Here is a 25,577-nt window from a genome sequence, read left to right on the forward strand (position 1 = left end):
AATTGTATTTTTTATGTGCTGAAGATACACAAATAAGTCCTGAGATCAACCCCTGTCACAGGGTGTTGTTGCAAGTGCTGTATTATGGCAGTTTTCTGAGATTTTTGGTAGAACACTTCGCATATTTTGAGTATGAGGACAATCACCGCAGGCACTCAAGTCATTAGCTCTGTGTAGCTTTCCCCAAACACAATTTCCAGAAAGAAAAGAAGAGTGCTTTACTAAAACTGTTAACAGCATAGGCATGTTTGTTTTTATGTTCCCCGACAAAGATAAACTAACTCTCCCTGACCTGCCTCCTAGGAGCAGTCCTGGTAGCGGAGTGCGAGGGGAAAAAGTCTCCTTGTGACCCCCGCCTGCTTTCCACCTTTAGGACAAAGGCCTAAGGAGGTGAGAGTGGCCAGGCAGGGTGCCAGAAAAATCCAATCTCTCAGGGCCACTGAGGCATGCTGAGGGTGCTTCACAAGGGGCAGGCACGGGGTTATGCTGTCCCCACAACACTCTTCAGCAAGCTGCAGCTTAAGGACTTCTGGAGCTCTGCTGTGTCTGCATCCACTTAACGGCCCCTGACAGACCTTTCTACCACAAATGTAGCCAAGAAGTTGTTTTTTTCTTCTTCTTCTTTTTTAATAAGCGTATTCTTCTAGCATCCAAGGCAAACCAGAACTCAGAGCCGCGAATTAATGTGTTATGGGAGAAAGCACTGCACTCTGTACATTTCCAGCGTGGCTGGGCTTGATCCTTCAGTGTGAATGCAATATTGTAAGGACTCAAGGGGGTCGGGGGAAGAGGGGTGCAGGGATCTCAATCTCACCTGGCTGTCCCACATAGTCACTGGTGTTCTCCTACCACCAGATGGGCATCCCCAGCTCTGTCACCGTTTTGCTGGGAGTTACCAGTTTTGTAGCTGTGTTTCTAGTCTGTGGAGTCTGCAGGTTTCACAGCTCTGTGCAGACTCCAGGTCTCCCTCCACACTGATTTCCCTGTAATCCTATATTGGTCCTCCTCTCCTCGTCCCACAAGTATTCCAGTTACTGGCTGGACACTGACCTAAAAACCCATGAGGATGCCCACCACGATTGAATTGTTCATTACAACAAAGCTACAGAGAAAAAAAGGTGCTTGTGAGCACAGAAACAATCTTCTGTGGATGCTTCCAGCCCTATTTCCATCCAGCACATCCTGTCTGATGTCCTGTCCAGGACAGCGGTGTTGGGAGGTTGCAGCAGCCACCAGGAGGGTTTCGTGTGAACACCCCAGCTGCTGAATTCATTTTTGCAGTTTGCAGCTCACAATCAATCATGCGCTACTCCACTGTTAACTTCTTTTGTTTAGATCATTTGGATAATTAAAGTACCACGAATTCCATGGTGTCAGCAGGTCTCACGCAGACCTCCTGCTGGCTCTGCAATATCTTTCAGAGATCGGAAAATAAAACAATGAATAATGCTAGAGTCCAAGTAACTCATATTTTACGTTTCATGTTTTCCTAATGACAAGGTCATATTAGCCAGCAGTGTGATCAATGCAAATACAATATGCCTTTGGAAAAAGGCCAACGTCTGCCTGTGGAAAGGGCAATTAAGGGGACTGTTTCGTAATAATGCACTTTAAGGGTGGAAAGCAGAGATCTCAAAGCTCTTCACCAAAAGGAGCAAAAGACTAGTGATCCAAATTGCCAAGTTAAAAAACAAGTCAATGGTAAGTCCCTGGATATGCGTACTTGGGCACAACGCCCTGTCCTTTGAACTCACATCTTGCTATCGTGCATGCTACATTTGTGTCAGCATCCTTTTGCTGCAGTTCAGGAACGCCTATCCTCAGCAAATATCTAGAGATAACAACTGTTCTGCATTTAGTTGACACACACATGGCTGGGCTAAGCCTGGCCAATCGCTGCTATCTCTGTTAATATGCAGAGGGGAAAAAAATATCCACAGATGTTAAATTGTGTCAGCTTTTCTAACCATTTGAAGTAGTTAATTCTGCAGAAGGTTTTTGACTAAATCTACAGAAACTGTATCATCCTTCCTATTGCTTGCTCTTTGCTTATTATGCATATTGAGTCTCTCAAGGTCAGAGAAAACACCTAAATGCTGCAGCACACACAACACCCTCAGCAGGCAAACTCCCTGCTTTTCTTAGTGCCCTCTGTGGATTTTCATGCCATGATTACAGGAACGAGCAAGGAGCTTCTCTGTCATCAGGAGTCTGTCCGTGTGATGAAGCTTTTAAAGGCAGACAGCATTTGCTTTTTCAAAACGTAGAATCGGTGAAAACAGCTGATGACAAAAGCAAGGCTAGGGACAAATAAGAGAAGGCTGTAATGAAAAGGAAGGAGCTAGAGAGAGATGGACTGCAAAGTCCACGGGAGGACTGAGGAAGTGGGAGCACTGCCCCCACGTGCCGGTGGGACAGAGCTCAAGTTTCAAGTGCTTTTAAAAATATGGATTCAATAACATACAGGCACAGAAGGGATTGTGAGTAAATGAAATTGCCCATGCAGACAGTTGCTGAGGACTGGAGAGAAGGTAGGCGCTGGTGTTTTGTTTGGGATTTACTAACCATTGGCACGTTAAGGTGAGCTCTGGAGCCACACGGTTCTGTTGGGGTTGAACATAAAACCTGCACTCTTTGCCCTCAAAGTTGAGAGGATAGACTAGATAACATGACCCCTAAAAGCTCATGCCCAGAAACTAAATGCAGAGAATTTCCCTCCCTTTTCAAAATCTCTCCAATTTTGTCATCTTTAAACGTTCAGGTTTGCCACCAGCAAGCCTCATGTTCACTGGACTCTTCCCTAAAGGCCAGAAGGCTAAACTCACTGCCCAGCGAGCTGGAAATGGATGCAAAGGCCATAACTAATGCCAGAAAGGTAAATCACTGTCACAGGAATAGTTTGTGGTCAAGATGCAGTGCGCAACTTGCATTTAAAAAAAAAAAAAAAAGAGGATGCACAAAGACTCCTCCTTTGATTAAGTGCTGGTTGAAAAAGTAAAGGAGAGCTGATTTTAATTATGAAAAAGTGAGGTTTGAGTTCAATTTCTCTCTGATTCTCTCCACTGTTTTTTCTGGAAAGCTAATTTCCAGTCTTTAGCTCCAGCACGACCGGTTACCTTTTCCTTTACGCTCTTCCATACGATTTCTTTTTCATATGGCTGTCTTCCCTCAGCTGCCTGTGAACCCTGAAGCTGCTCACCCTGCTTCTCACAGCCCCATGGATGGTGGAGGACTCACATATGTCCCAGGAAATGATACTGCAAGCCTGCATCAGTCTCCTTGGGCAACTATAGAAAGACAGGAAGAGTGTGATTCTTGGTGAGCATCTTGAGAGGCTTGGTGTGAAGTGTATCTGCATATTTATAAATGTCTAGGAGAAAGATGGGAATGCGTTTGGCCAGCCAACCACCAAGAGGTGGAAAAGCACCAAGAGACAAGTCTGCATATGGAAGCACAGCACAGGCATTGAACACAGAGGTTAAATAGCTACTGCTGATCCTCCCTGGCCAGCAGGAAAACAAAGAGATCCTCAAAAATAGCCCTGCTTTAATTATTGCATCCAGTCCTTTATGGGGACCCGTCAGGAATGTGACACAGGAGAAGCTCTGAGACACAGATAACTCTGCAAAATTAAACAAATTATAATGAATTCCCACCATCCTTACACAGCACAAATGTCACCCTCCAAAGCCAAAGGGGTTTCATAACGCTCGTGCACATTCTCCTTGTGAAGGACTACTCACACACGGGGTATCACACTCACCCGTCCCTAGCAGATTGCCAAGCAGAGCCCAGGCCAAAACCTCCTTTTTTTTCTGGTGGAAAAATCCATCGGAGAGGGCCAGGAAAACCGCGTGGCTTCTGCAACAGCTTTCTGTCTGGCAGCCCTGAGCCTCTCTCCCGAGGCCTACAAGGCAGGTTTTCAGCCAAGCGGGATTGCCACAAGTTCTGCTTCTGGCTGCTACCTTTTTGGAGGAGCATTTTAAGAGGACAAATAAGTTGGTATTAATTTGAAGCAGATTCCCAGCTGGTGTCCACAAACAGGAGCTCGTCGCAGGGTCCCCAGTCATCACAGCAACTCTCTGGATCCCTTATGCTGCCCGGAGGGGCACAGAGGAGGAGGGAGAGCTGCAGAGTGTGGCTGAAGTCCAGCTCTCAGAGACTTAAAATTCCTCATTACAAATTATGCCTAGCAGTCTTGCATCCATTTGGAGTTCGTCCCTTTCCTGGTGAGTGTAGTTTTTCCACAGCGATGAAAAAAATGAAAATAAACAGCTTCAGGAAGGCTTTCAAGCTTCTTTTTATTATTAATATTATTTATCCCATTTGAAAAACAGCAGCACCAGAATAAATGGCCATATCCATATATCCCATGGTAGGTTTTTCAGGGAGTTTTGTGCTGTTTTGATAGCTGCAGTTCCGTGCTATTAGTCCCGAAAAATACATAGAGGTGCAGACACCCTCCATAAACCACGAAGATGGTTGTGTCTCACCAGGAAGAGGACAGAGATCAATGATGATGGTGACGTTTATAACATCCTGGTGCCCCCACAGCAGTACAGCCACCACGGCTGAAGGACAGAGCAGAACTGGGGAAGGGAAGCTAAAACAGCTGAGGGGATGGAGCCTTCTGAAAAGAGGCTAGAAAGGCTTGCACTATCCTGTTTGGAGAGAAGACTGAAGCTGAATTTGATCCAGGTTTATAAAACTATCAAGGCAGCAGATAAAACATGATGTTTGTATATATATATAAAGCCTCACAATACAACAAGCCGAAGGTCAGAGAACCCAATGAATCCAGCAGGAGGCCCATTTAAAGCAGACTTTAGAAAGTCATCCCTTACAGACAGGGCGGTGACCTTCTGGACCTCCCTGCCACAGTAGGGTGTGGAGCCAGAGAGCATCAGCAGGTCCAAGAAGGCACGAGACAAATTCATGGACAACAGGTTCATACATGGGCACTGCAGCACCTGTGCAGGTAGATACTCTCCAGCACCCTGAATATGACAGCAGATACCTGACCAGGGGAACATTTCTCCTGTCCTTCACCTCCCTGGAGATGCAAGTGCTGGTACGTGCTGGTATCACGGGATCTGCCTGCTCCCCAGCCCCTTGACGCTGCCACCAGAAGGGACAGAGGTAATGAAGTTGGATTCCTTAGCACCAGCCTCCTCAAGGCTTTTAAGCTACCACCTCACAGAAATTCATTTTGAATCCTTTTGCAACAAATAATTACATTTATAGATTTTAGCAGATGCCTTAAATAGTCTCTGTCCTCAGTGGGAAAATTACATGAATTAAAAATCAAGGCTTTTATAGTTAGGGGAAGATGTAATTGATATTAGGTTACTGAGTAAAAAGAGATCTTCTAGCATTCAGAGCTCATCTGAAATCCTGCAATTATGCAAGGTGGGGCTCTTTTGAAAGGTCTCAGAGGAACACATGCCATTCTCACCATGAAAATATGCTTCCAGCAAACAAATCAGAGCCTCTCTGCTGCTGTTGCTGCTCAGAAAGGGAAATAAGTGGAAGTCCTTTGGGGGTATTGGTGAGAAGGAAAAAAAAAAAAAAAAGAACACCAAAGCAGATGCCCTTGGAGAGACTTGTAGACAAAGCCACGATCTCCATGAAGGAGCAAAATGAAAAACAGGAAGGAGTGAATCAGCAAGCCCCTGGGCCGAGTGCTCTGCTGCTGGAGCAGTATCAAGCCATGCAGGCTGTGCGGCTGAAGCCTATCTTCACCGGCTGACACGTCTCTAGTCTGTACATTTGACTAGTGTTTACTGCATCCTTTCTAATCACCTTGACAGCAGAAACGTGGGTTACATGTTGCTCTTATTCACTGGAGATGTCCCAATGAGTTGGGAGGGTAGAGGCTGGGCCTTCCAGCTGCATGCTTCGGGGCAGGAGCTTGTCATTGCTACTTGGCTCTAAAATGTCCTTCTTTGTTGTTGTCATGGTATTTTCCCAGTTGTGTGAGTAATTAGTTCCCTGTAGACATGGTATTGTTAACCCCAGCAATCTTTAACGGCTTAATTATCAGAGCCTTCCAACGAGAGGCATGGTGCTCTTTTCTTTCTGAGCCGCTGAGCTTCGTCTTCACTCTTCTCCACACTCAGACGAGCTTGGAAACAAGCACACGAGCTAATGGGCTCACCAAGCAGCTCTCCGCAGAGCCGTGCTGGTGAGGAACACCACCAAGCACTGTGCAGCTTCAGATGTATCTTAACAAGAGAAACCATCCTTGCGAGCACAGATTGATCCATCCCCTCCAAAACCTCTGAGCAGCCCACTTGTAGCTGGTAGGAGCCTCCTCGTCATCCCTCTGTGACCTCTCCCACCTCTCAGAGCTAAAAACCTGCCCAGATCTTGAAGGGTAAAAGACCCTGGTCCAGGGACACAGACTGACACCCGTAAAGCCTTTAAATCACATTTACAGCGTGATTTAGAAACCTGAACCTCACTGACTTTCAGTATAACTTTGGCATCCAAACTATGTGAGAGCTTCTGAAAGTATTATTTGTTGGCGATATTTCAAAAGACTTTTTTTTTGTCCCCTAAGGAAAAGCAAGACAACTTCAGCTTATTCCTGATGCAAGATCTATGGTGCAAGTTACATCGATCCTTTAGTGATACTGAAGAGTTTGGATGAAGCAAAAAAGCAGGCATGAAAGGTATTATTATCAGATGGTATTCTGGGGCAGGTTTAATGGAAAAAGAGAAAAATGTGAACTTTGGATCAAAATCAGAAAGAAGCATCAGAACATCCTCTATCTTATAAACAAATAATGTTTTAAAAAATATGTGGACTACAGTCACTTCATTACTGCCAATCCCTTTCTAGCTAATAAAGCACTACACAGCTAGTGCTGGTTTACACTGACATATCTGTATGCTTTTTTTTGTTGTTACAGAGACTTCTGTAAAATCCTCCTCCAAAATTATTTTTAGCTTGCTATCAGCACGTTCATTACAAGCAGACTGGAACATGGACACCTACTTCATAAACAAATCAAAACAAAGAAAGGGGGGAAAAACACCCTGAGTCATCCCCTCGTCCTCCTGACAAGGCCTGAATGCAATGTTACGCACTGCTGCCTCAGTAAGGGGGGAATGCAGCTGATCTGTTTTTGGAGTAGGTAGCGTGGCACCGGGTTGTTAGCCGGCTGACTCACAGAGAGCCAGCTGCAGATAAAACTGCGAGACCCCTCTGCTCCCTAATAAGCTCAAACGCCTGTTGTTTATTCCAGATAATTCATCTTTGTCTTCTGCAAAGTGCACGTCACCTATACCTCACTTGGGAACAGCAAACACTTACTCATTGTAATGAAGAGGATTGCCTCTGGCAGGCTAATTGCTCTCATTTCCCCCCTCACTCCTCAAGTGAAACCCAGTTTCTCATTTTTTTCTGGTTATGTTATTTCAGGGACTTCATCCAAACACTTGGCAGAAGGCAAGTGCCCCAGACACACCTTCAAATTCCAAGGTCAAGCACCTCATATTATTTAATACTTTTGTAGGCTCGGGTTAACAAATAAAGTGCTTTACAGAGCAATGTTTTCAAGGAATCCTGTTTCTTTTTTTTTTTTTTTCTTATTCTTTTTCGAATAGGTTACATAACACAAACCTTTCGAGGAGATATAGATATTCCTGTTCTTGGCTGTCGTGTCTTTGTGAAATCCTCGCAGCAGAGGCCCCTGGAGTTTCTGGTGGTCATAGCACTTAAGCGAGCCCAGCACCCTCGACAGCAAAATGGTCGGTACCAGCCCTCTGCTCCCTTCTGAGTGATACCAGGACTGCAGCTAGCATGAGCCTCAGCTGTGTCTCAGGCTGAAAGGCACAATAAAGGCTTCTCATAGTGCTGCAGGATAACTTCTCCTTTCCAGAAACATGGCAGGGAGCTCTGGGATGGCCGTGGAGGACCACAGGTGGTCTATCGCAGCAGCCTGCAGCCGCTCTGTAAAGCCGTGCAGGGTGCCTGCTTGAGCACATAAGCCAACAGATTCAGGCTACAGAAGGGTTGTGTGTGCAGATGGAGGCTAAAGTAGGGCAACACCTGTGCTCTAGCTCAAGTTAATGTTGAAAAAAAAAAAAAATAAAATACGGTTTTGAAGTAATAGATAAAGGAAGTTATATTTGAGAAACCCTATGGTCAAGTGATGACAAAAGAAGTAGGTGATGGCTTTGGGATTATCCTCCACCAGCCCCCAGTGGGACGCGCTTACTTTAGTGGTCTGCAGAACGGTGCTGTAACATTTGCCTGTCTTGCAAAGGAATTAGGGAAGGCTCATTCAGCACTGCAGGATTTGCAAACCTCTTTGAAGCGTTTGGGTGGAATGGTGCATGTGCAGCGCTTGCTTTTGTTCCCAATATTGCCAGCACATACTCATGAGCAGCCTTAATTGGTGGTGCTTTCTGCTTCCCCCAGCATGAGAGGCAGACAATCCTTTGTCTCTGGTCCCTCACGCTGGCTCGGACGTGGAGCTGTGTGAGTCCAGAAGATGGAACTGCACTCCGGGACACCACCTTCCGTGGCATGGGAGACTGGAAGGAGAAGCTGGGGTCTTACAGTTGTACAGACAACCTCAGGATCTGCAACAGTGCCTATCCCTTCCTTCTCTCTTCCACAGCTACATAGCTCTCATTTTGCTCCCAGCTTGTCTTTGCTACCTGCCAGAGCCTTCACTTTCCTGACGGTCTGTAGCCTCTGAACTTCACAGGGTTCAGCAGGGCGTTTGTCTTCAGGACAGCAGGAACTGCCCCTGGTGGAGCAAGCTACACCTTTTTTCTGGCAAAAGGCAGCAGCCTGCCACACACGGTGCAGAAAGCTGCCCGTGCTGAGGCAGCACATCTTGCCCCCGCCGGCAGCAGAAGGATGCCTCACACATCTCTGTACAAGGCACCTTCTGTATAGTGTAACAGCAGTGTGATGAGAAACATCGCTATCTAATGATTAAAGAGACTGGAAAGGATGCTTCATGTACCTCGAGGGCTACAAGTAAGTCGCTGCACGCTATGGGAAAACAAAAAAAAAATCAGTGCAAGAAAGAGACTGTAGGCTGCACAGGCTGTCTGTAGGATGATAGGGCTCAGCTCCCCTGGCTGGTCTGTACACAGCCCTGTGCTGCCTGTCAGTGCTCACGGTCCTCTCCCCCCAACAAAGACACAGACATGACTGCCAAAACTGCCACTGAAAAGAAGGAAAAAGAAAAATATAACTACTACTTGGGGGTCTGAGGGCCACAGGACGTTTTGAGGAGGCTCTCTTCAGGGGGTGGCTGGTCTCTGTGGGGTTCCCTGCCACCCATCCCCAGGGCCACTGGTAGCACAGAGAACGGGACTGAAGTGCCCAGGCAAGGGCACTGACGGTGATGCTCTCTCACAGTTGGGGCTGCTGCGCCGTGAGCGATGACACCTGGAAGCAGGCAAGCTCCCTGTGAACGTTCAAATCGCCTTATGAAAATAAATAGGCTTTGGAGAAAGCCCAAGGGCACATTTCAGAGCACTTTGGATTTTAGCCTGTTTCAGCCTCTCCTGCCAGCTGTCCATCTGTCCTGCTAATGCACTTCATTATGCAGCTAGGTAATGAGCCTACATCCATCTCCTTTACCAGCGGGACTGTAATTGCGAGGGGAAAGGGAGACAAACTTGTTATATAGGACTCGGGGGTAGGACCGTAAGGGGATTTTCTCATTTTGCATTCTCATTTCTCATTTTGCATTCAATCACAGTTAGAGTACATATCATTCCAGTGCAGTTACCCCATTAGTAAGAAATACATCCTTTTTCCTCGTCAGGAGGAAGCTGAACTCTATCTCAAAGGACTTGCCACGGGGGCTCTCAGAGGTGATGTTTCATTGAAATGAATGGTGTCTGTGGATCCGGCCATGCCACCTCAACAGTATGTGGGAGCAGGTGGACTGACCAGGGCAAAAGGAACACAAATTTCCTGTCATGTTTTCCCTACGTGTTCAAAGACTGACTGTTTAGAGGCATAGCCCCGAAATGCTCCCAATCCAGCAGTCACAGCTTGCCTTTTGTTCTTGCCTGGACACCACTCAGCTGGCACAGGTGGCTCCTGAGGTTCAGTACAGCACGATGACACTCCAGCCAAGGGTCTGCTCCTCCACAGCTCCTCTCACCTTCCACCATTCCCCTTGCCTGAAGAGATCCCAGCAGATCCCATTTGCACAGGTCAGCCCTTCCTGGGCTGCTTCAGGAACTGTCCCCCTTGCAAAGCATTGACAGCAGGAGACACGTACCTCCATACCTCTGTTATCAGCCTTTATCATCCTCTACAATGGTTTGAAACTGATCTTCATGGTGGTTTATGGCTTTAGAAGCTATTGTGCTTTCAGTTAAAGCCTTGATTTTATCTGCCTGAGTCATTGGTTACCCGATTGTTTTAAGTGGCTTCTATTTTGTCTTCCTTGAAATGGCATTGCCCAGTAGTTGCAATTTACCATGAAAACTGGCTAAAATTTCTAATAAGATTTTCTAAAATTTCTAATAAGTTTTGATCTGACCCACTGTGAAATCTCAATGTCAGAATGAGTTGAATGTTTTCAAGTACATTTCTCACATAGTTGCTTGCCTTACTTTAAAAGTAATAGTTAAGCTGATATTTGAGTAAGTTTACTTTAGTCTTTGATTATGAGCTTCTCAGGATTATTAAAGTCAACTAATATATTCATGGGAGCACAATTACACAAAGCCGGTGCAGCCAAAAATTAAAAGAAAAAAAGGATTAGACACACGCACACTTTTGGAAGCAGCCAAGAATAACAGAAGCTGAAAATTGTCGGCAACCTCGACAGCAGAGATCAGAGCCTTCAAGACAGGCACACCAATACCAAGGCTTCCAAAATGAGAGGTTACTCATAAAGAGCTTGATCCAAGCGCTGTTCTCCAGGGCACGTACATACTGACCCCACAGCAGCTTGGGTCTCCAGACAATCAGCAGTGCTCCGGTTTCAAGGTAGGAGTCTCTTTCTCTTACACTATGGTGCTTCAAATGGAATCGAGTTTCCTCTAAGCGTTATGCTTGGTGGAGCGAAATAATGTTGTGATTGTTGCAAGACTGGCTATTGGCCATAGTCACTTGAAAAAATAAAAAAGGGACTGAGTTATAAAATTGACAAAAACACTTAGGCTGGCTTTAATGCCACCATCCAGGCAGACATAGTATTAGCTGTGGCTCTGCCTTTAAAAAATCAGCTTGTATCCAACACTGTCAAAGAAATATTCCCCCTCAAAAGAGCCCAGTTCTCCAGCAGGACCACTCTGCTGGGAAAAATGCTGAAACAAGCATTCAGGCAAAAATGGGAAGCTGAACTGCTGTGGTTGCATGGATTGAGAAATAGAAGCCCACGCTGAAAGAACAAGGACTGCCCTGGACTGCTCAGACAGCTGATACCATACTGATAGCAGGAGGAAAAGACAAGGTGTAATTCTGCCATCAGCTGCCCGGTATAACAGCTTACAGTGGTGATCACGTTCACTAAGACACAATATGTTGTATACCTTATTTCAGGCAGGACAAATACCTAATTTGGTTCATTTCCAGAGAAAATTATGACACTTATTTGTTACTTGGGTTAAGAAACAAATGTTGCATACCGTGTGTAGGCATCCTGAATGATTTATGTCATGAACTCACCACATGCTTTTGAACCTAGTTCTCTCTTCGTCCTTTGTTCACAACAAATCTTATGTCTAATGACCATCACTCTTCTGGCAGATGGTAAGTATCAAACGCCTAATGCCCAGGCCGTGATGGACAATGACAGAAGTGCCCACGTACCCTGCATTTGCATGCAGAAAGTCCCACCACTCATTCACCCTTGCTTGGGAATCCTCAGAAACCAGAGGCAGGTTGTGGGTGCCCCTGGGAGGCACCCTGCATGCAGCAATGTCTCTGCGTTACCAGGCTGACCTAATATTGTGGAGGACTTGGGGCACGTGAGGGACATGCAAGCTCCCACCTCTACCTACGAAGTCTCTGCTCTTCCTCTCAAATAACCCAAATCCGAGATAAGCTCTCAAGAGGGTTCTCTCTTTTCTCTGTGAAATCTCTCACGATCCCAGTTCTCCAGGGGCTGTTTCTACCATGTTCCACAGCTATAAAAGCTTTTTCTTCATTTTTTTCCCTATTTGCTTGGCTGTTTGATGCATATTTTTGTGCGCAGTGAAACCAAGCCACCACCAGCCTTCTGCAAACCCTGGAGACCAGTCGTTGTTCTCATTTGTGGGAGAGCAGAGGTGATATTCAGCTTGGGCTCTTTATTGCTGGCACCTGACACCTGTCCTGTCCTTGGGTTTTAGGGTCATTCCCGACAGAAGCAGGAAGGCAGCTCCAGGACATTATCATGCCACGTTGCACAAGTCCCAGCAGGGCAGCAGGCACACGCACACGCGCTCGTCCCCTTCTGCAATTACTGTGCAAATTACTTCTCACCCCGCTGGGGCTTTGCGTGTGTTTTAACAAATGTCTCACAGCTTTAGCATTCTCTGCACATTAGGAGAGAACCAGCCTCACCTGGGAGGATGCAGCCCGGGACTCTAAGCTTTTGGATTTTCTTTTATGCTTTCAGGTTCACTTTCCACAGAAAGAATGGCTGACACACACACTCGCTGTTCCCTCAGCTCAGGTTGTCCTTTGTCCTGCCTGTGCTAGAAATAGGGACTGCAAACATGCCAGAGCAAGTTCCACCAGCATTTCCTTGATCCAGTCAAGCAGACTCGATCCCTACTGAGAATTGTTCCAGCCAAACCACTTCAGACCCGTACTAGAGGCACCGATCGCCCTCAAACAAAGCACGAAGCTCCCTCAGCGCCACCACTGCTCAAGTCTGATCTGCCACGGATTCGCACCCCGCACCCTGCAGCCTTCCCCGCTGTCCCATCCCTGACCCTTACACACCCATCCACCTTCGTGCCTGTGAGGGCAAGTCCCAGCACGGGAGCTCAGAGGCTACAGCCGGGAATGGCCTCCCAGAGCAGCTGGGGCCAAGATTTTTTTGTGGTCCCACCAGCGTGTGACTCTCTCGTCTACCCACACGCCCGAATCACGAGCTCTGAGACCTCTGCTCCCTTTCAGATTTGTTTAAAATCATCTTGCAGATGTAGAAGGTACCAGCGCATGTGTGTGAGGGGCGGGGAGGGTAGGGCTGCAGGGACGTAGTTGCGTAAGCATAACTCCCTTAGCAAAACAAGCTAAAAATAATAAAGCCACATCATCACATTCTTTCGCAATGCTCCAGGAGAACCAAAGTGGTGCCTGCAGCTGTGATGAGTCCCTGTTGAAACCGAAGGGAAATAGGTGAGGAAGGCAAAGCTACCTCAGTCCTGATCCATCTGCCAGCAATGCCGAGTCAGGGTGCTCAAGCGATTTTGTATTCAGCTACACTCGACTTCAGCAAAGTTTATGTCTGAACAGTTCTCCTGTTCCTGTAGGCCTCCCTTCCCCAAGTACAAAATCATCTGCATATTCACCTCTAGTTCTCACTTTTTGTAGACAGCGCTGCTCTAGGGTGACTATTCCCTTATTGCTACCTCTCAGTACTTTGTGGTTTGGGCTCCACCATGGCTGGCACGTACAAGGCAGGCTTCTGCTGCAAACAGCTGACACAAGGCCAAGATAAGAAGTAAGGAAAGATAAGCAAGAGGCCACAATTAAATGTTGAAGATGTATCTGTCCATATAATAGACTGTTGTCTGCCCTTTTTCTACCCACCGAAAATTTGCCGTACACAAGATGGGTAGACAATTTTAAGACACATTGCAATTAATTCCCTTCCTGAACCTAAGCTCTTCTGCCATTCAGCTGCTGCCACCTCCTATGCAGGCCCTAGCAGCAGGAGGTACTGCTCCAGACAGGGCACATACCCCCCATTTGCCTCCATCTCCTGGGGTGTCTTCATGGCCTTGGTCGCTGCTAGTGGCCAGAGCACAACGGGGAGCTGAACACCATGCCAGGGGGCTGTGCTGCATGGGGCATGGGGAAAACAGGGGAAGAAAGGGTGACAATCCATGTGGTGAGGGCTGGAGCGAAAAAGGAGGCAACTCCTCTCTTTGACAGAGCCACGCTCCAACAGCTACACAGGCTTCGCAGCCAAGAGAAAGCCACATTTACTCTGGGGCAGAAAATAGCGGGCATGCACTTCTATTATCTCATTAACACCCCCTCCCTCTCGCCAGGACCATTTGGCTGCAGGTCCAGCGGCACCACGTCATGGTGTTGCCAGCAGAAACAGCTGGCACCGAGAGGGGCATGGTGTGAAATGGCTCCATCAGCAGGACACGAGCGCCACGCGAGCACGGTGGGCTGAGGAAGGGTACGTGCCCATGAAAGTACAAGAGAGGATTTGCAGCTCCAGCTTCCTTTTCAGCAGCGATGGAAGGGGAGGGAGTAATAAACAGCCCCGTTAAGCTAGCCTGTTGGCTTTAAACCAAGGTAATGAGGCATGCGGGTGCTTTGACAAGGAGCCAGAAACTTCATTTGCCACCGATTTGACTTCTACCTTTTTTTGTCTCTCTTAAGCTGACAGTACATTCCTCACAGTCCACTGAGCATATCAAAATGGGGCTCAGGCTAAGTCTAATGCACAGTTAATTGGGTATATAACCTTTTAAAGTACTACTAGGAAAATAATTCACTTAATTAAATATTTCCAATTGTGGAAACCACCCTTTAGGCAAATTGCACCACCTCTTCCCCCTTTGCACACACAAGATGCAGACTGAAATTGGACTTACCCACTCTTTTCCTACACATGGCATTTCCCGCTCCCGGTCCCCCTCAGCTGTCCCTCCCACTGCTGCTTCCACAGGACAGAGATTACTTCAGTGAGGAGATCAAAGCGGGAGCAAGAGCTCCTGGCTCTGCCGCCCACGTGTTTTGAGGCCCTGGACAAATTTCTTAACCCTTCTTTGCAAGGGCTTCTGCATTTACATGGAGATGAGCAGCGCCCTCCCACCTCACCGCTCAGCTCCTCGGCCTGGTGCCCGCAGAGCAGCTGAGGCCTCACTTAGTTGGCGGTGTTAGACCAAAGAGAAGAGCACGAAGTGTTTGTCCAGGCCGGCTCCCTGGGGAGGACGACACCCAGCTGTGGGCACAGCACACAAAGCCCAGCCTCCGGGGAGCCACAGCCAGCATCACCCCACCACCAGTGTGTGACCAGACCAAGGAGCCATGGAGGCCTGCACCAGCACGGTCTGTGTAGGACAGAAGCAGACAAGAAGATAGGCCCGGTTGTTCTGCACAAGGCTGCCAGATGCTTTAGACTACCTCACCACAAAAAAAAATATTTGGTTTTGTACAGACGAGTCTCCTGAACAGGGAGCGTCAAATCTCATGCCCTCTGGCAGGAGTCCTGCAGACACAGTAACATCACCGTTAGACCAAAAACGTCACCAGTGGGCTTCTGGATCCCTATCAAGGGACAAACACAAAGTTTCTACCAGAGAATAAAGTGTGTTAGTGATCTTCCAACAACCATCTCTACCTAGCTTGTGGTACTTGTCCTGTAGTCGGTAGACTCCTTATACCTAAAAGCTGCCCTGCAGGGAAAGGCTGAATCAAAATGTACCTGCTGCTTTCTTCACGGCAGCTGCTCGCTGTGTAACCCATGCCAGGTCCCCAGGCAGTTCCCAACAGCTGTATTTTGGCCAAGGGCACATATATGCTATCACCGGTACCTGCTGGCAGTGCTTCTTTGTGACTGGAAATGTCCCCACCTCCGTGCATTTTACCTGCCTGCTGCTAGCTGTCACCACAAATATTTACAGACAACAGTTTCTAAGTGTGGAAGGCCCCACAAGTCACACGCTAGATGTCCCCATGTCGCTCACACACCCATCAGCTTGCTCTTCTGCCAGCCCACAGAGAAAGGGGAGACCCTTTCTCCAGCCATCCCTCACCTCAGCAGCGCTGGAGGCAGGTGAAACGGGGAAGCTGCATTTGAGGTCTGCGTAGAAATGTCACCATCCACTTCACCAAGAAGGGCGTTTTGTGACAGGCTCCTCACGGCACCTACCTGTAGCTGCAGCACGCCCTCAGCACTGCCTGCTCCATTGCTCCTTGGTGTGCCTGGACAAGGGGCTGCTTTCCTTCCCATGTCACAAGGTCACCAGAGACCAGGCTAATTTCCTCGCCTGACCTCCCAGCTAATGCAGGCCACGCAACAGCCCACATTCATTCACGCTTGAATTTATTCTACATGAAAATTAGTCTGGAGAACCACTGCAAAATTTACGCTTAGCAGCCCTCAGAAATAATAAGCCCTCAGAAAGATGTTCTAAGCCTGCTGCCGAAGCGTAGCAGTCGCTGTCTGGTTACACAGGCATATCAGAGCCCTTCATGTACGGCTATTAGGAGCTGTCATACCCGTGCCTGCTTCCAAGCAAGTTTTATGTCCATTAATTAATGCCGCATGCTGCCTCCATAGGGGAAGAGGAGAGTCAATTGGTGGACTCCGTGAAGAGTGTTGGTGGCTCTCAGCCCTGCTCATGTTGGAGAGAGGTCGGCATCACCCAAAAGTCCACCCCCCAGGAGTGGCAGGGGGCCCTCTCACGTTAATGCAGACCCTCGTTACAGAGCTTTTTGTGGCAGCTGGGCAGATGCCTTTGATCTCTGCCCCCATCAGTGTGATACCTTGCACTGGCAATGAGCTGGAGCTATTTCAGGGAGACAACGGGGAAACAAACCTTCCAGTGGTCTCCTTGCTTAATTGCTCTCTATTGCCTTAAGTACAATGGCTAACAGCTAAAATGGACTTCAGGGTGTTGCCTACAGAGCTCTGTAATGGTTTCCTGCTTTTTCTTTCTATTTGCAATCTATTTTGAGTCATTTTACCTTGCCTGGGCTGCCCAAGAGGAGCTGCGCTGTGCACTTTCACCAGCTGATTCTGGGAAACGTCAGTTATGCTGTTCTTCTGTTAGCAATACATTTCTTGAACGATTTAAAAATAGAACAGTATGAAACATTTCCATCTTCTCTCTTCTGGAGGAGAACTGAGGGGGAGTTAACTCTTTTCTGCTTCGCCAGAGCAAGAAGCCTTGAAGTGCTCAGGTGCTCCTGGGCTGGAACAAGCTCCTGGTGCTGGCAGAGGCGATGCCATGAGGGCACCTGTGGCAAGCCCAAGCCGAGTGAGAGTGGAGCCATGCTGCCCCTTGCCAGAGCTGCCGGCAGTCCTGGTGTGCATGGTGGCTCACTCAGGGCTGCCCAAACAGCAACAGTACGTTGAAGCTCCTGTCTTTGTACAGCTCCAGCACATACTAGCCCCAGAGCCTGAACCTCAGGTGTATCCCCGGACATCCACATTGGCCCTAGAGCACCCATCTGCACCATGTTGGAGCATCTCTGGCTCCACAAAGCAAGCAGGAGAAGAGAGACCCTTTAATCACCCCAGCAGCAGCAGAACGCATTCATCAAACACAACTTCCCCTATTCATCTGCACTTGCCATGCACTTCTCCTCTGGCCTGTGTTGCCCCTTTGGGACTCCTCTGCTAACCGCGAGGTTGGGAAATAATCTTTCAACCACAAAATGCAGCTTCCTCTTTCAGACGGCAATTAACTTTTCCCCCATGCCTAAGGAAAGCCTAGAAGCACTAAAACAACAACTGGCCGCATCCTGCTCATGTAAGTACCACTGAAATATTGGTGTAGCCCCTTGGGTCTTCTCCCCGGTGGTGTCACAGCAGCACCACCGTGGTCACAGGCAGCCCAAGCAGATACAAGTATCCCCACCAGCCCCACATTGGGGTGCACTGCATCTAATTTCAGACAGGTATCATGAGTTGTACCAGGGCTCCACATTGCTTCCAGGCTGGTGTGCTGCCTCGTTTTTTCTTTCTTTTCTCATAGGCAAGTATCACTCTTGGGGAGTAACCCTTGCTTTCCTTGCCTGCCCGTAACTGCTTTAAAGCATGGATTAGATATCCCAATGGTTATTAATCATGGGAGGTCTCTGATATTTCGATTGACTCAGATATCTGGCGTAATAGCTGTGGTCTTGAATGCGCTCTCCAGCAAATCCACTCGATATTGGTTTCTGTTTATTCAGCAGTGATGTCACATCAGCCCGTCTGGAGGGAGCACTCTGGCAGAGACTTGAGTTTATGAGCAAAAGTCTGGGTAGCAGAGCCAAGCTCAGCTGCAGGCAGGTGCTCGGTCAGACAGCAGGTCAGGCAGCAAGGCAGAAGGGTAACTCTCGCCTCTGTGCTGCTGTCCTAGCCTGCACGCGCAGCCACCCAGTGCTCCAGCCTCAGCTCACAGGGATGTGGCACCTCCGTGTTTCATTCGGCTCCACATGGAATTAAAACTGCCAAAGATCTGGTTTTCTGTTCCTCTTCCTCCTACCAGAACTGAATAAAAGTCTTACAAACATGAGGAGAAACAGAAGAAAATTATGCAAGAAAAAAATCTCTAGTGGGGAAAATACTATATTGCTAATATTTCCCAGGGGAAAAAAAAAAAAAGAGAGAGAGAGAGAGAGAAAGAGGAGAAAGAGAGAAAGAAAAGAAAAATAAAATAAATAATAAATAAATAATTTAAAAAAACCACTTATTTTTCATGAATTTTCAAACAAGGTGAAGGAAGGTTTACGAAGTTTCCTGGGAAGCAGCATTAATTGCATGAGTACAATGCAAGGATTTTCCTGCAAGTCTATTTGCTCCCCGGGAAGCCACCGCTATTTGCCATCCTTCCACAGCCTGTGCATGAAAGAGATCAGCCAGCTGGGAACGCAGGGCTCTGAGCACCCCTGTGAAGTGTTCCCTGGGAGGCGTGGACTGGCATGGTCCTTGTTTCCACAGCTCCCTGCAGCCGAATACCTTCAGTGAATCCTCACCACTAACAAACCGAGATTGTGTCACCTTGCAGTAGCTAGCCTAGGGCTGTGAGGCATACTTCACCAAAAAGAAAAAAAAAAAAAAAAAAAAAAAGAAAATTAAAAAAAAGCTACATCTGCAGTATGAATTTCCTGTGATTTCCATTTCCTGGGCAATTCTGAAAAGCAAATTTTCATGTAAGCACTGGAACAAAACCAAGAGTGAAGGCTGCATACAAACAGCAGCTTGCGAGGTTTAAGCATCCCTTTGCAGTCAGCTGCAATTCAGTGTTCATCCAGCACAAGCAGAACGTCCCAGGGCAGCATGAAATCGTCGTTTTTTTCCCTTCTTGGCACTCACAGGAACAGTCAGTGCTGGGCATGGATCAAGCTGACGACTCTGCCATTGCTCATCGTTTATCATCTATAGATCATTGAGGCTGCGTTATGATCCACGGGCACCAGTTAGGTCTGTGCAAGGCACAGGGCTTGTGCAGCTCTTCCTGCCCCAAATGCACGACCCTCTGCAGCCAGTGCTGCCTGGGGCACTGAATCCCATTGCAATACCCTGCTGGCTCCTGCTATCCCTGGGAAACACGGAGTCTTTTTGCCTTGTACCAGAATGGGATGATCTTGCTGTAACTGAGCCTAAAAACAAGCCCTGGTCTTCTCAATGTAGCCCACCCATCCACTGTGAAGTAAAAAAGCTTATAACTAACATTCCTAACATACCCTAGCAGAGAGAAGAGTTTCTCCAGAAAGCATCTATTTATATAATCTCTGCGGTGCTCAGATACCATGGAAATAAGTGAAGGATAATATCTTGGGGGAGTCTGTAGCTCTGCAGACTTCTGCATCAGTTACTGCTTGCTGCCAAGCCTAAACCAGTGCTCCTGCCACCAGGCCTGTCCAGTGAGTTGCCATGCTTTGGGATCATGCTGCATTTGGTTTAAATTTCCCCGCGTTATTCCCAGCCCTACATCATTTTTATGAGCTCACAGGAGCCCACTGCTCCCTGTTCAGCACTTCGGGGACAGCAGTTGGATAAGAGCTATTCTCTCACCCAGCTCCTGCATGGGGATATTGCTGACCATTTCACACCACACATCACAGCACTGCCTGTGCTCTCCAGCAGCATTAGGCCACCAGCTATCCCTTATTAGTAGTGCTTTGGGCAGCCTTAAAATGGTAAGCCTCTGTTAGAGCCAAGGCAATTTGAATGATTTTTGCAGAACTCTTTTTTTACATCTTACCGAGGCCCAAATATATTCCACCTCATCACGTGCTCGCTGAATCTCCAAAGCTTGCAGTTCTAGCTGGTAGATTCATTTAAAATCCATTCTGCTGGGGCAAACACACATTTGTCAGAGTGCTCAGCCCATACGCCGAGGCCTTCCAGGCCCGCTTCTGTCTCCGGGAAGCTGACAGCCCCGAGTCCAGAAGAGCTTAGTGGTTCACTCATTAAAAGAGATTTCATCTCCGTCTGCCGGCCACAGGCGTCCCGCTGCCTCCTGATGGGTCCGGGGCTTGGCAGAGACGTCCACCTCCTGCTCGCTCAGCGGGACCGATGCGGCTGCCAGCTCCTGGCCCCGCTGACACTGCCAGAAGCCCGCGGAGGGACCCGTCCTCCTTCCACGCACACCTCCACGCAGTACTTACAGTGAGCTATCGTGGCTTCTTGGGGGAAAACAGTGCAGAAAAAAGCTGCATGCTGTAGGCAGCTGCCAATGCAAAATCATTTGGGCCATTACCTGGCTGCTTGCGGACACCGCCAGCGTTTAGAGGTCCGCCTGGCCGAGCAGCCTTTCCTCGGCTCGTGTCGTGACGAGTCGGTGGAGAGACGAACAAAGTGAGCAGTGAGCAATGGATGACTGCAAAAAAGATCAAGGCAAACTGCTATAAACAAAGCGGTTCTATTTTTTGCTTAGACCCAACATTTTGATCAGATCTTTATGCATGTATAATTAAAAATATTATTCCTCAGAAGGAAGCAAACTGCTCTATTCATGCTGAAATTAGTTTTCTCCTTGACTGTTTCTGTTGCACTTTTTTTTTTCCCCTCTTCAAACAGTGAGTTGAAGAACAGCTTCCATCACTCCTCCTATGAGGTGGGTTTAAAGACTTGTAGCGTTGCTTCCTAAAGGCAGTGGCAAAACTTTAATTTGCTGCAAGCAGGAAAAGACCAAGCACAAAGAGTTACTGCTTGTAGCACAGTCAGCTGATGACAGGGAAGACCTAAGAGGGTTTAAATGTTATGGAGAGCAAGGAGCCCATTAGCAGAATGGACCAGGATGGAATTAGCATTCAAGGTTAAAGATAGGAGAGGAAAATGTGAAGTATGAGGCAGAGATATGCAAAACTATCTCTCAAGAGTGAAGTGGCAGAAGCTCCACTACTTGGTACGCTCAGAATTAAGTTGGACAAAGCAATATGAATGTGTGCGAGATAACAGCTCTGCTTCAGCAGGCAGACAGGCTCAGGCTGTTTTCATCGGCTGCTCCTTGCAGCTGACTGCTAGCAGGGCTGTTTCTGCCAGTCCCTACCACGAAGCCTGGCAATTTTAAGACCTTTTTCCAGACAGAACTTAAGAAGAACAGGAAGAACCACAAGTGCCAAGACCGCCTTTCCACTCTATGCTAAACCAAGGAAAATCCAACACAAAATGAAATTCTAAAATAGTGTGTCAGGGGCAGATATAGAAGGAGGTGGAACACGAAAAGGTGCCCACCTTTTCATGAAAAGAACATGGAAGGGCATTTATATGCATGTTTTCTGAAATAATTCATTTGCTATACAATAGACAGTCATGGAGTATCCCAGCTACAACACACACCTCTGGACTGCCGGCGATGCTCTCCTAACTATCGGTAAATATTGGAGGCATGCACAGGAACAGGAACATTGGCAAAGAGGGCTTAGCAAAATCTGGTTAATGTTCACCATGGGGAACCAGTCACACGTGCACACACATCCGTGTGTCTTTCTGGGAAAAGTCACAAGGTTATAACAGGAAAAAATGGGGAAAAAAAGAAAAAAGAAAAACAACAACAACAACAACAACTTATTTGTCAGATATATTAGCATTCTTGTTACTTCTGCCATTAATCTCATTACCTCTCCTGGCTAAGCTATTGCTTTCTTAAGCAGCTGCCTGTACCTAATTAAAGAGTAGGCTGCGTATTTCAGGTCTCACGTGCTGGCCTTTTCTTCCTTCTTTCCTGGTGAAATCATCAGGAAAGATGATTTCAAACTAAAGCATCTATTAAGTGAAGTTGGAAAGAAATTCATCCTGGCTGTTATCTTAATGATCCTTTGAATGTCACCTTTACGTTCAGAGCCTCTTGCAATAATCAGGGGCTTTCCACTGACACAGAAAGGTTTTGGCAGCTCTGCTCATCATACCTGGCCCTTGAGGCAGCTCTAGCTCTGGGAGGCTGCACGGCCACAGGAGAAAAAGTGGCGCTTATTAGGAAGAGCACACAAACTGATCCGCCCCGAGCCTCCCGCGTCCTTCCCCGGTGACAAGGATTTCCATCTCACCGTGACGGGCACGAAGCCTCATGAATACAGAAAACCCGGTGGATCGCTCTGTCAGTCTCACCATTTCCCTGCCCTGCCTGGAGGAGAACAGCAAGCCTCCACCAGCAGCAAAAAGCCTGAGCGAAACCATCGGCGCAAACACTCAGACATCACGTATGAGAATTGATAATGAAGCACAACGAATTTGTTGAGTGTCTAGGAAAGTGTATTTGTTATGGTTACATGGAATAATCATTCCCTCTGAAACGCCCTTCCAGGCCTTGATAAAGCCTTCAGTTCAGTCCCTCATGGAAGTATGTTTCTACAACGAGCAGCAAGCGCTGTCTTATCTTATAAGACCTGTTAGACTTACCGTACAAAAAATAAGCTCCCAGGCAGAGGTGCTTACCCCGAGAAGTGCTGGGAGGTACAAGGAGAGGTGCCCACGTTGCTCCTTCAAGCACTGATGTGGCCACCACGGCTTGCCCCTGTATCTCTGCATGGCCTCATGGTGGCCGTCAGCTTGGCTGCAAGGTGATGCTCTGGCCTAACACCAACCAGAAAGTGAGTGTGCTGAAGGGAAGGCTCAGGCTGAATTGCAACATCATTCTCCCTCAGCGCAGGGCGCAGCGAGCTGCTGATTGAGGAAACAAGGCAGCTGTGATGAGCAGAGATGCCCGGTGCCTCCATCAGCACTTTGTCTAGGCGAGCTCTCAGCACACGAGTGAACAGATGCCAGGTGCCCTCAGAGCAGCATGGTGATGTCAAGAGAAATGCAGGTGGTGAGGGATAGCGAAAGCATTAAAAAAAAATAAATCAATTTCTTTGCATCACTTGGGAGCAATAAAGGAAGCATATCTGACACAAAAACTAGCCAGCAGCACCAGGGAAGTTGCGTTCCTGCCTGCTTTCTGCCCGTTTCAGCTAATCAGCGGTTTTCATGAAGGTCAACACGTCTTAATAATGTCAGCCCGGCCAGAGAAGCAACACTCTCTAAATTTCAGCTGTTACTTGGGAAAAACTCTGGCGAGCATCCCCAACCATTCACAAATTTGTCATCCCGTGGGAGAACCTTCAACTGGGTAGGAGGAGAGATGAAAAGCTCGTGATAAAAACTCATTAGAGCCTCCCCTCAAGGAGCAAAGCATTGCTCTTTGCAGGGAGAACAGAGCGTTTTCTATTCCTTCCTGCTGCTTTGTTTTCATCACCATCTCACCCACGTAACTTCTTCAGGAGCTGGTGAGAAAAAGCCAGGTCTCAGGTGCCATGGCCAGGGGTTTCACAGGTGGAAATATCTGCATCCCTTGGGAGGGAGCAGCTGTGAGGGGCTGCCCTCAGCACGCGCCCACATGGAGCTCTGCTCGCCGCCGCTTGCCTCAGGGCAAGGGAAGGCAGAAGCCTGCACACCCGGACTAAAAGATGCCCAGAGGTGCTCCGACGGATATCCACACCTGACATGGCAAAGCAGCCTGGCACCGTGCTGTTGTGTTACAAAGCACCACGCCAAGGATAAAACAGCTTTTCCCCCCTCTTACCTGGATCAAAGACATCTGGATTTCTTTAAATCTTTCCATCAGGTCAAACAAGCATGCTCGCCCAAGTCCCATTTACAGTGCAACCTGGGGGAAGAAGAGTCTGTGTTATTTCACTGCACAGTTTACATGACGCTTATGTTGTATCTGCGTTAACCTTACAAATCCTCCTGCCTTCGGTTATAAGGTACTATATACAGTACCTAAATTGTTCACAAAATACACATAAATTGTTTACACATCCTCATGCAATGGCACGTCTGAACTCACGCAAAACCACCTTCTCCATTAGCAGAACAATATGAGCAGTCTCACGCAGAAGAAGAACATTTTTTCCAATCTTTGCCTTGCAAAAATCTGCATCTAATGCAGCCAGTATAGACATGCACACGTACCTGCAAGTGCCCCACCTCGCAGCCCAGCTGACAGAGGGTAGTTAAGAGGGTGTGCGCATCCAGGGACAGGCCGACGGCTGTCTCTGCTGGCATCGTTCTCCCTCAGCCTCATTACAGCTTATTTGCAAGCCGTTGGTTAGGAAACGGAGCACGCTGTAAGGAGAGCTAAGGCAGCACTGGGCACGCTTCAGAAGCACCAAGAGGGGTGGCAGAGGGGCATGCCTGGCGAGGGTGGGGAGAAGCACCCCCAGAAAGCAGCTGTGGTGAGGCTTTTGTCCCTTTACACGTGCTCTGTGCTGAGGGGCTAGGGCTGCTCAGAAACCCTTCCTGCCTCCCGGATGAGACGCTCTGAAGCTCCCATTTGCAGCACTACTGTGAAAACCCTTACAGCATGACAGACATACATAGAAACTGCTTCCCACTGCACCCCTCTCCCATGAGGTGGATAAAGCTGTTTTCACCTAGGAGGAGGTATGACAACAGAGGTGCCAAGAGCCAAAATAATCCAAAAGGCAGCAAGGCCAGGGAGCACCGGCTCCAGGCCCCGGTGCTTGGCTGCTTGCTCCAGCCACTGCAGAGCAGAGCAGCCCCAGGTGCAGCAGCTGAGTGGCAGCCGGCCTTCCAGCAGCTCTCTGCAGCTGCCTGGCCCCTGCCCGGCTGCAGGTAGGCTCCCTTGGCTGCCAACATTTGTATCCTCTGCAGCTTCAAGACTGGCGAGGAAAACCATTTAGGGAAGCAGGTGGGCAGGTGCATGTTTCTGAAGGAGAGTGCAAGAGAGGCTGTGAAGCCATGCTGAGCCCCAGGTGTTGGCTGGAAGTGGCCAGTGCCACCAGCAGGATGGCCACCAGCAATAGGGACACCTGCCCACGTGGGGGACAAGGGGACAGCAGCTGCCCAGGGGTGGGCAGGGGGCTGGCAGCGAGCGTGGGGGAGCGGGCCACGTTACCACCTTCCTCCAAGGCTCGCTTTATTTAGCTGGTTACATAAAGCTGTGCAATTTGGCTCCTGTCGGGAGAGAAACATCGGTGTGGGCGTGCTGGTACACCACGCCGAACTGCAAAAGTCAGCTGTGTTTTTTCCCCTACTGCTGATCACTGGCACAGCCACTGCTCGGTGCTGGGGCAGGAAAACAAAGCTCAGCTTCTCAGCATGCCCTGGCGAGCAGGCAGCCCGGGGTGGGTGCCTGGCAGGGAGCCCCGTGCCATGATCCCCGTGCCATGGTCCCTGCACCAGCCCGGCTTTCCTGGGCTGCCTCTGCAGCTCCCCCACGTGCAGAGCCTGCAGTGAGGCAGGGGCTGC

At 48.3% G+C, this 25,577-nt stretch overlaps 1 protein-coding gene across 1 annotated transcript in view; it reads left to right on the top strand.

Moving 5' to 3' along the window:
- The window catches only part of LOC137857503 (disintegrin and metalloproteinase domain-containing protein 20-like), a 371,501-nt gene that overhangs the window by 94,655 nt on the left and 251,269 nt on the right, over positions 1-25,577 (top strand). The window lies entirely within an intron of this gene.

Source organism: Anas acuta, chromosome 5 (genome assembly GCF_963932015.1).
Source record: "Anas acuta chromosome 5, bAnaAcu1.1, whole genome shotgun sequence".
Taxonomy (NCBI): Eukaryota; Metazoa; Chordata; class Aves; order Anseriformes; family Anatidae; genus Anas; species Anas acuta.